This window comes from Myodes glareolus, chromosome 6 (assembly GCF_982192425.1).
Source record: "Myodes glareolus chromosome 6, mMyoGla1.1, whole genome shotgun sequence".
NCBI lineage: Eukaryota > Metazoa > Chordata > Mammalia > Rodentia > Cricetidae > Myodes > Myodes glareolus.
The window spans coordinates 3,158,064-3,168,245 of NC_142031.1; the positions used below are offsets into that span (position 1 = coordinate 3,158,064).

A 10,182-nucleotide genomic window follows, 5' to 3' on the forward strand; every position below is an offset into this window, starting at 1 on the left:
TTCTTCTACCAACCTGGCTGGGGGACTGGTGAATCTCTCCCCACATAGATGTGTCTTAGAACGTGGTAAAATTAGGGGAAAGATACAGGCAGCTCCAAAGAGGACAGTGCCATAGTGAAACACTGTCTTCTAAGGACAACCAGAAGAAAAGGGCTCTCGGGAGATCAAGACTAAAGTGAAGCCACAGGGCAGGGTTCCTGCCCAGCTGATCCAGGCTGGTCTCTGCTGTTCTCAGGGAGCTGGCAAGAGTAACATGAATGCTGAGGGCTTTCTGGACACAAGGGGTATGTGTGTGTCTGCACGGGAGAAACCAGGAAATCTGGGAAGCCACACATTCTGAGCCCTGACTTTCCTGACTTTCTGTCCACCTTGTGCCTTGAACACAATCGAGCCCTCAACCTTAGCAGGAACTGGAACAACCCCTCCTGAAGGGTGTGAGCAACCTCCAGTCAGGTTTTTCATCGAGTCATGTTAAAAAATGAAATCATTGACAAGTCTTAAATTTAAATTGGGCATATCAGCTCCACCCTGCCCCTGACTTTGTTCCTTGTGAGCTGTGAGGTGACCTGAGTCAGATGACCGTGGCAAGCCATCTTTAGAAAGGTGTCCCATCCCTATGAATACATCTTTCCTCAGCTGATCCGGATGAGGACATTCTGGTGCTCCACTCCGGAAACCATGGGGAGCAATGGCCTGGCAGAGGGAGGAGGTGTGAGCTCCCCTTGACTAAGCACCTAGGCTAGCCTAGGGCTGTCCCATATTCAGTCCTGAGAATCCCCTTTGCAGATGACCTCAGGCCTGACCACAGGAGGGTCCCTCTAACTCCCCATGCACAACTGCCTCTCCACAATGGCCTACATCTACACTGCATGTCTTCTCCACCAATCCCCCTCTTTTCCATGCATGCCCAGTCTTCTCCACATACCCCCATCTTTATCAAGCATGATCCCAACATCACCACACAGATCCTATTCCTGCCACACAAATCCCATCTCTATCACGATCCCCATTTCTCTAGCACACAGTCCCTATCTCTACTACACAGCCCTGACTCCCACAAAAGATACCTCACCTCTATTGCTTATGCTCCCAATCTCTATCATGCATGGCACCCCGTCTTTACCACATATACCCCCGTCTATCACACAGACCTCACCTTTACCAGTCATGCCCCCATCTCCACCACATACACCCAATCTCTGCCATGTAGGCCCCATTTCCACTGCACACAGTTCCTATTTCCACCACACACAGCCCTGCACCTGCCCCTCACAGCCCTGCACCTGCCCCTCACAGCCCTGCACCTGCCCCTCACAGCCCTGCACCTGTCTCTCATAGCCCTGTCACTGCCCACACAGCCCTGTACCTGCCCCCACACAGCCCTGCCCCTGCCCACACAGCCCTGTACCTGCCCACACACAGCCCTGTCACTGCCCACACAGCCTTGCACCTGCCCCTCACAGCTCTGCCCTGCCCACACAGCCCTGCACCTGCCCACACAGCCCTACACCTGCCCCACACAGCCCTGCACCTGCCCCACACAGCCCTGCACCTGCCCCTCACAGCCCTGTCACTGCCCACACAGCCCTGTACCTGCCCCCACACGGCCCTGCCCCTGCCCACACAGCCCTGTACCTGCCCCACACAGCCCTGCCCCTGCCCCTCACAGCCCTGCACCTGCCCCTCGCAGCACTGCACCTGCCCCTCGCAGCCCTGCACCTGCCCCTCACAGCCCTGCACCTGTCCCTCACAGCCCTGTCACTGTCCACACAGCCCTGTACCTGCCCCCACACAGTCCTGTACCTGCCCCCACACAGCCCTGCACCTGCCCCTTACAGCTCTGCCCTGCCCACACAGCCTTGCACCTGTCCACACAGCCCTGCCCTGTCCCTCACAGCCCTGCATCTGCCCCACACAGCCCTGCACCTGCCCCTCATAGCCCTGTCACTGCCCACACAGCCCTACACCTGTCTCACACAGCCCTGCACCTGCCCCTCACAGCCCTGCACCTGCCCCCACACAGCCCTGCCCCTGCCCCTCGCAGCCCTGCATCTGCCCCACACAGCCCTGCACCTGCCCCCACACAGCCCTGCACCTGCCCCCACACAGCCCTGCACCTGCCCCTCGCAGCCCTGCATCTGTCCCACACAGCCCTGCACCTGCAGCACACAGCCCTGCATCTGCCCCTCACAGCCCTGCACCTGCCCACACAGCCCTGCACCTGCCCCTCACAGTCCTGCACCTGCTCACACAGCCCTGCACCTCACAACACAGCCCTGCCCCTGTCCCACACAGCCCTGCACCTGCAACACACAGCCCTGCCCCTGTCCCACACAGCCCTGCACCTGCAACACACAGCCCTGCACCTGCCCACACAGCCCTGCACCTGCCCACATAGCCCTCCACCTGCCCTGCATGACCCTTGTTCCTTCCTCCTTCAGATTTGGTGAGTCAACTCTGCAGCTTCTCCTGCCAATTTCAGCTGATGATTTCCGTGTTTCCTCTGAAAGGAGAGAACTAACTCTTTGTGCAAATGCTATACAAAAGAATCCCAAAACCTGTTTGTAGCAAGAACTTTAAACTCATTTGTGAATCTTTTCATCAAATGCAAACATCAGTGGCTCTGAATCGATGAAAATCCCACAAAGAGTGCCTCTTCCTTTGGGAGTTTAGGTGCCCATGAGGCTAGCAACCGATGCGTGTGAGGACAGGCAGGGATATAGAAGGACGAGCTCCAAGTATGTGTGTGTGTGTGTGTGTGTGTGTGTGTGTGTGTGTGTGTGTGTAGGACAGGCAGGGATTTAGAAGAACGAGCTCTGAGGGGGTGTGTGTGGGTGGGTGGGTGTATGTGTGTGTGTGCATGTGTGTAGGACAGACAGGGATTTAGAAGGACAAGTTTCAGGAGGGTGTGTGTGTGTGTGTGTGTGTGTGTGTGTATGTGGTATGGTGTATATTAGAGGGGATGTGTGTGTGTGTGTGTAATTATGAGCGCATCTGTATGTAGAGGTCAATGTCAGGTGTCTTTTGGTCATTCTCCATCTTTTCTTTTGAGGCAGGCTCTCACCCTGAACTTGGAGCTCATTACGTATTACAGGCCAAGGCATGACTGCCTTGCATACAGACCCTTTGTCGGGGACAGCAAGGCCTCTGATCCTAGGTGTTTGGGGCATGCTGTCTTAGGCTTGTCTGCAGTGATGGTCATCTAACTGGCTAACCCCAGAAAGGAGTGCCCTGGGCTATGAACTCATCTTTCCAACATTAATCCTCGATCTCCTGCAGCATGACAGGCATGGTCCTGTGCACCAAATTCCATCCTCCTAGAACTCATAGTAGAAGAACGCAGACCCATAGGCCAGAGCTCTGGTGCTACTGACACCCAGACCAGTGGGCCAGGGCTCAGACGGTCCCGAAGGATGCTGAGATTAGCTTCTGCTGACACCAGCTTCAAGGGTACACCCCACCCAGTATCTCTCAGAAGCATTCTAGGAGCAATCCTAAGGACGGCAACCTCAGGTCCACCGTAGTGGCCAAGAATGACAGACAATAAAGTCAAAACACCAGCTGGGCACCTGGAAATCTATCTCTATGGCTTGTTGGACTGAGTGAGGTTGGAGTATAAAGGGAACAGGCTGGCTGACTAGTCATATCCACATCAGGTGGTTGTTTCTGCAACCCAGGCTTTTCTGTAGCCCTAAGCACATGGCTCCAAGGGTGGAGTCTGGGAGGGAGGGATGAGCACTAGCGGACAAAGCCAGCGGGCTTACCCTTGCCATAGCACTCTCAATGTTAAGTCTTGTCGAATCCCTTTCAGGTTGGCCAAGCGCTAGTCAGACAACAGACAAGAGGTCATACTCAGGGTGATATTGAGATTAGTATTCAAGTCAGTTCACTGGAATACTACAGATAACCTTTTAGCATGTGTCTGGGCCCCATCCACTTAGAGGTTGTAAGAGAAGCCTAGGTAGGGCTCCCTCAAAGGTCCATCTCCCAGCATCCAGCAGGCATGAGCTGGTGAACTGTCGTCAGTGCCTCCCTGCTAGGCAGCCAGCTCCCAAACCCCAGCATTTTCTTAGGGGATCTCCCTCCCTCCCTTCCTCCCTCCCTCCCTCTGTCTCTCTCCCAACCTCCCTCTGTCTCTCTCCCCTCTGTCTCCCTTCTCTTCTTCTCCTACCCCTTTCTTCTATTTCCCTCCCTCTATCTGTCTATCTCTCTCCATCTCTGTCTCTCTCCCCTTTCCTTTCTCTCACTTTCTCTTTCCTTTTCCCTCTCTGTCTCTTTCTGTCGTTCCCCTTTCTTTATCTCTCCCCTCCTCTTCATCTTATCCCCTCTCTCTGTCTCTTTCTTTCATTCCCCCTGTATCCCCTTCTCTCTCAGTCTTCTCTCTCTCTGTCTCTGTCTCTGTCTCTGTCTCTCTCTCTCTCTTGAACCCTGCCTTATACACCTCTACAAGGGACACAGACTAAGAAGAATTCCACCTTGTCACTAATTCTTGCTTTAACTGGACAGGACATTCCCAGTCCCAAATACTTGGTTTCAGGTTCCAAATAAGATTACACAGTGTGTAGATGATCCAACTGCCCTTATGCTCAGCCAGGAACTTTGTCCCTGTCCCTGTCTCTGAATCTTTGACTTGGGGATACCCTATCCCCTTCTCAGCTGCAGGTTCCTTGGAGTCTCATTTCTGCTCCAGAGGGTGACCTTGTTCCAAGTCTTTAGGCTGCGCTCAATCCTATTAAATCGTCTACTGTTACTTAGAAGGAAAACAACTTAAGACTTAAATAATTTATCTGGCTTCCACACAGCTGGCCTTTTGTGGAGATTCATTTGCTAATAAGGACAATGGACTTAAGCCTGTGTTGGTTTGGAGCAGGGAAGCATCTCCATGTGCGCGTCTCCTCTCTTCAGAGACTCTGCCGCTGTGTTGGGAAAAGCAGCGGTGATCTACTTTATTTCAAGCTCTTCTCACGAGTTAGTTCTCAAATGCTCTACAGCCTGGGTGGAGGGTGTGGGAACCTCACAGCTGTCTGTCTATAAAATGGAGAGTTCTTTCCCCAGGCGCCAGCTCATGGGCTGCAAAATGAGACAGCCTCGCTTTCTGTGAAGCTCTGCGAGAACTTCAGACCAGAGAGTGCTCTTGTTAGATCCCATTCAAGTGGAGCAAGGAGAGGCTGCTCACGGAATGCTTCCACATCTCTAACAGCACACTTGTTTATAATTAGAGGAAAGAATCAGCATAGAGACAATTAATATAATATGGTACCAAAAATCAAATTTCCCCTTTGAATAGCTTCCTCAATTTTGTTCACGGAAGTCATTTCCCTTCCAAGTGCTTTGTTCCTTGAAGAGAGCTTCAGACGAGCCACCATTTACTGCATGTGATGACCGGGCATCCCAGTGTGAGCTGCTCACCTGGATGAAGACATGGCACAGAACGGGAGGACTTCTCCCTTGGCCTCCCTTGAGAGCTTGTGTGGGAGCAGGTCTCCTCTGCAGTAGTGCCCCTGTCTCCCCCAGAGCATGCTGCGTCCATGTCACATGTCGATTGTGAGGTACTGGAGACCTGGTGGAGAACGTAGCTATTAAGGTCGCAGTCCACCATGTCCAGAAAGCTCTTTAGCTTGGTGCAAAATGGAGGACTCCCTTTCTCAGTCTGGTTGCCTCTTCTCTATCTAACTTTATTTGGAGAGTGTCTCTAAGCTCAGAAGCCTGGTATCACTTGGAAGATGACCCTGCACAGGGCTCCCTCTAAATGCTGTATGACTCAGCATTTAAGTCCTGCTCTTTCCTTCATCCCATATGATAATTAGGTGCCATGCGATGACCAATCAGACTTTCCCACTCATAACCCTAAGAACCCTTATATACCTTACCCCGGAACACTAAAGTGAGCTGTGTCTCTCTGAAGCAGACTCTGGGAAGTTCTTTCTGTCACACTCATGGCCATGCTTGCTTCTTCTACTCTGTTTGTCCTTGAGGGCCAGTGGCCAACAACCCCAGGGGAGAAGGAGACCCACAGAAACCCACATTTCACACAAACTGCTGGCCTGAGATTCCATCCTGAAGACCCCTGCTGTTCAAAATCAGTGCCTGGAGAGGCGTAATTAGTGGGAGTGGTCGATTTGTCTGACACTTCCCGTGTAAGCACTTCTGTCCATGCCCCCATCTCAGGTGACAGTCACGGTAGAGCTCCTCTATGGGCTGCTGTCCTTTCTAAAGCTGACCAGTGAGTCCTTCTGCCCTGGACAGAAGGTGGAGATGGAGATGCAGGGCAGAGGAACTGATAGGTATTTATCCTTCCGCACCAGTCTGTTCTCTGCCATTCTCCCAAGGCCATCTTTCTGGAAAGCTCTCGTCCCTCAAACAAGGGGGACAGGGTTCCTGGTGAGTCTTGGGACTCCAAACGGGGGTTAGAGACTCTTTACAGTGCATGGGAATGCAGGGTGCCAAAGCCATCCACTGTTGATCACAACTCAGGACAACGTGAATGGAGGGTGTGATAATGACAGTCACATGAATCACAGCAGAAAGACAGATGCTGAACCATGTCTGGTAGACATGTAGTCTACATCTGCCCTGTATAGAAGCAGAGAGGAGAGAATGGCTTACAGAGGTTGGCAGAGTAGGGGAGGTATCTTGTAGACAGGGATTCGTTAGTGGGTACTAAGACCCAGCTGACTTGGAGAGTAAGTCCTGGTGCTTTGTGACACAGAAGGGTTAAAATGTCATATGGCGTAAATCAAAACAAAAGGGCATTCAAGCATTCTCAGGCCAAATCAACAGCCTATAGTGATAGTTCATTTGTATTTTAATAAATAAATAAAGCTTGCTTGAAGATCAAAAAGTAAAACAGCAACACTGGTCAGCCTTATAGACCAGGCAATGGAAACCACACCTTTAATCCAGTAGCCACACTAGTTTGCCATAGAAACCAGGCAGTAGTGGTGCACACCTTTAATCCCAGCCCTAGAGAGGAATATAAAATGGGAGGAGACAGCTCTCTCAGACACAGTCTCATTCTGAGATTCCTGGAGGCAAGATCGACATTTCAGACCGAGGTAGAGGTAAGAGCCAGTGGCTGACGTTTTGCTTTTCTGACCTTCAGGTTGAACCCCAATATCTGTCTCTGGGTTTTTATTAAACTGCATCAACAAATGCGTGCAATGATTATTGTCAACGGAAGGTAGCTGGATCAGAGGGGCTGGAGTGGAGGTTCAGTAGCTGAGATGCGTGCTGCTTATTGTTAGCTTTGACTTTCAATCTGGCAGAATCCAGAGTGTCCTGGAGAGAGGGAACTTCAACAGAGGACTTGTCATGATCAGATTATCCTCCAGACATGTCTGTCAGAGATTGTCTTGATTGATGACTGATGTGGTAGAGTCAAGCCCACTGTGGGCGGCACCTTGCCTACACAGACCCTGGTCTGTATAACAAAGATAGCTGAACCTGAGCCAGGGGGAGAAAGCCCGTAAGCAGTGTTCTGCCATGGTTCCTGCCCTGACTTCTTTCAATGATAGCCTGCCACCTGGTAGTGTAAGTCAAACCCTTTCTTCCCCAAGTTGCTTTTGGCTAGTGTTCTATTGCAGCAACAGAAAGGAAATCCCCAACACTGTGCTTTCAGAGACTCGAGGTCAGTTCCCAGCACCCACGTCAGGCGGCTCACAACCACCTGTAACTCCAGCTCCCGGGTATCTAACACCCTCTTTTGGCTTCCACAGGTATCCCCCCCCCCCACATGCTCCACCCTCAAAATAAAAATAATCTAAGGTTAGAAAAAAACCAAAAAGAAAGCTGGTGTGGAGATTGCCTAAGTCTGCCCTGAGACTTCAGAGGTAGCGTGGAGGTTTCAAGCGTAAGCCTGTCTCATCCTATAATTGGGCAGACACAGCACTGATCTCTCTCACTTACCTACCGCTGGCAGAATCATTAGGAACAGCGAGAAAGTGAGCAGCCACTGTGTGGTATAGGCCGCTGTCCCTCGGAGAGCCTGGAAGCCCGCCAGAGCCCTGCGTTCTGAGATGGGGGACGCTGGTTCCTGCTCCCACTGTCATGTAACTCAGGCGTTAGGTTCTGCACAGATTCTTGCCCCACGCCGTCCCCTGGGGCCAGCTAACACGAAGTGGTTTCTGAGCGCTAGTCTTCTGTGTGGGGATTCAGTGATTCGTGACAAGGTAACAGCCAGGTGCCTGGGAACCAGAATCCCGCGTTCAGAAGTTCTTCCTGAAGATGTCTTAGAAATAAATACACACAGGGCACTTTCTTACAGGGCTGTTTGTAATTAGAAATATCAGATATACCTGTTGTGTGATGTTTTAGTTTTTGGATTTTGGGGGGACCCATCACCCAACCTCCAAATAAATCACACATGGAGGCTTACTCTTAGTTATGAATGCCTGGCCTGGCCTTAGTTTGGCTTTTTTTTTTGTCAGTTTTTCTTAAATTTAATTATCCCGACTATCTTTTGTATCTAGGCTTTTATCTTTCTCTAATTTTGTATGCCTTATTTTTACTTATCTTCTTAAGTCCATGGCTGGCTGGGTGACTAGCCCCTGATTCCAGGGTCAAGGGGTCAAAGAGCAGCTCCAGAACTGGGGTTGGGGCTGGAGCCAGAGGGAAGCTGTCCCCCTCAGAAAGGCAAGAGTAAGACCTTGGACAATAGTGACTTGCACCCTGTACCCACTGCCGGCTCTCCTCTGCTTGCGGAGCCAGCAACCCCAGTTCCAGCCACTTCTGTCACCACTACCTCCACACAACCCCTTGGGCCTGCACCCCCTGGGTGGTCCTTGGCTGAGCATCCACACATGACCACAAGATGCTCAAGTTTATCAGCGGTATCTTCACAAAGAGCACAGGGGTATCTCCTGGTCCCAGTCCCCTACCCGGAACCCCCAGGCTTATCTTCCAGCAGCATGTCCAGGGAGTTGTTGGGTGCAGAGCACGCGTCTCCCCTAACGCTGTGGTCAATGGCCAGGAATGGACTTTGAGCCTCTCAATTCCTGAACTGTGCCTGAATGTGCTGGGTGATGTCAGAGGTGAGAGGTCACCCTTCATCCGTGGATTCCTCGCAGGTTCATACCAGGTGCCGGAGAGAACTGAGGGTGAGCAGTGTGAGGGGAGGATGCTGGGGGATGGGCAAGCTCACCTGGTGCTCATCCCAGAGGAAGCGGGAGCACCTGATGCCAAGCTCTCAGGCTGGGCGGATGCTATGATCTTCGTCTTCAGCCTGGAGCTTGAGAGCAGCTTCCAGGCTGTGAGATATCCCCATGTGTAGCTGAGCTCCCCTGGTGGGGAAGGACGAGGAGGTCTGGTCCTGGTTGGGACCCAGGACAGAATCAGTGCCTCCTCTCCTCCAATGGTGGGTGATGCTTGAGCTCGAGCTCTCTGCACAGACGTGGGACGCTGCAGCCACTGGGAGACCTGTGCAGCCTGGGGGCTTGATGTGGGCCGGTCTTCCGGGAGGTGGTCCAGAGGGTGGTAACTTTCCGCAGGTGGCAGCAGCTTCTGGCTGCCTGCAAGTCCCTGCCCAGCTCACCTAGCCATTCAGCCCCTTCTACTCCTGTAGCCAGGCAGGCTAGTAAGGGGGGGGGGCACACTAGCGACCACTCTTCTTCATTTCCATCCTCACCCAATGTTGGACACCGGGAGCCCTGAGCTGAGATGGCCCCTGTGGCTGGGTTAAGCACCCCAGGATCCCTACACTGAGCAGCCAAACAAAGGACCAGTCTTTTTGCAAACCATGGGGCAATGATTCTGAGAAATGGAGCTTAGACAGTCGGGGAGAGATGGCGGTGAGTAGGCAAGCCATCCCCATTACTCTTTCTAGTCATGGCTTCTACTCTACCCTCCTGATTTTGTATTAGGAAGAGCATCTGGCCCAGAGAGCATCCTGATTGCCCTGTGGCTTGACTCCTTCTCAGGTTACTTCTGAGAGCCCAAATGCCTGAATCCTCTTTGCTCGTTGGTAGGTGCTAACCGTCACCTTTGCTTAGAAGGTTCCAGGTGCTGCTGTTGGTCCATGTCAGATGCTCACAGATGAGGCCATTTCAGCCTCATTAGGCAGAAGGAGTTAATGGCTCTAAAACATTCCTAACACCTCCTCCATCTTGCCTTTGTCTTCCATGCCAGGTTCTTCTCTCCTTACAGTAGGTATACATTTGAGCAGGAACACACATGACAAGTGTCCCT

At 52.1% G+C, this 10,182-nt stretch overlaps 1 pseudogene; it reads left to right on the top strand.

Moving 5' to 3' along the window:
• The first annotated feature begins 253 nt into the window (after positions 1-253).
• On the top strand, positions 254-9,857 carry LOC125389390 (arf-GAP with GTPase, ANK repeat and PH domain-containing protein 2-like; annotated as a pseudogene).
• The last annotated feature ends 325 nt before the right edge of the window (positions 9,858-10,182 follow it).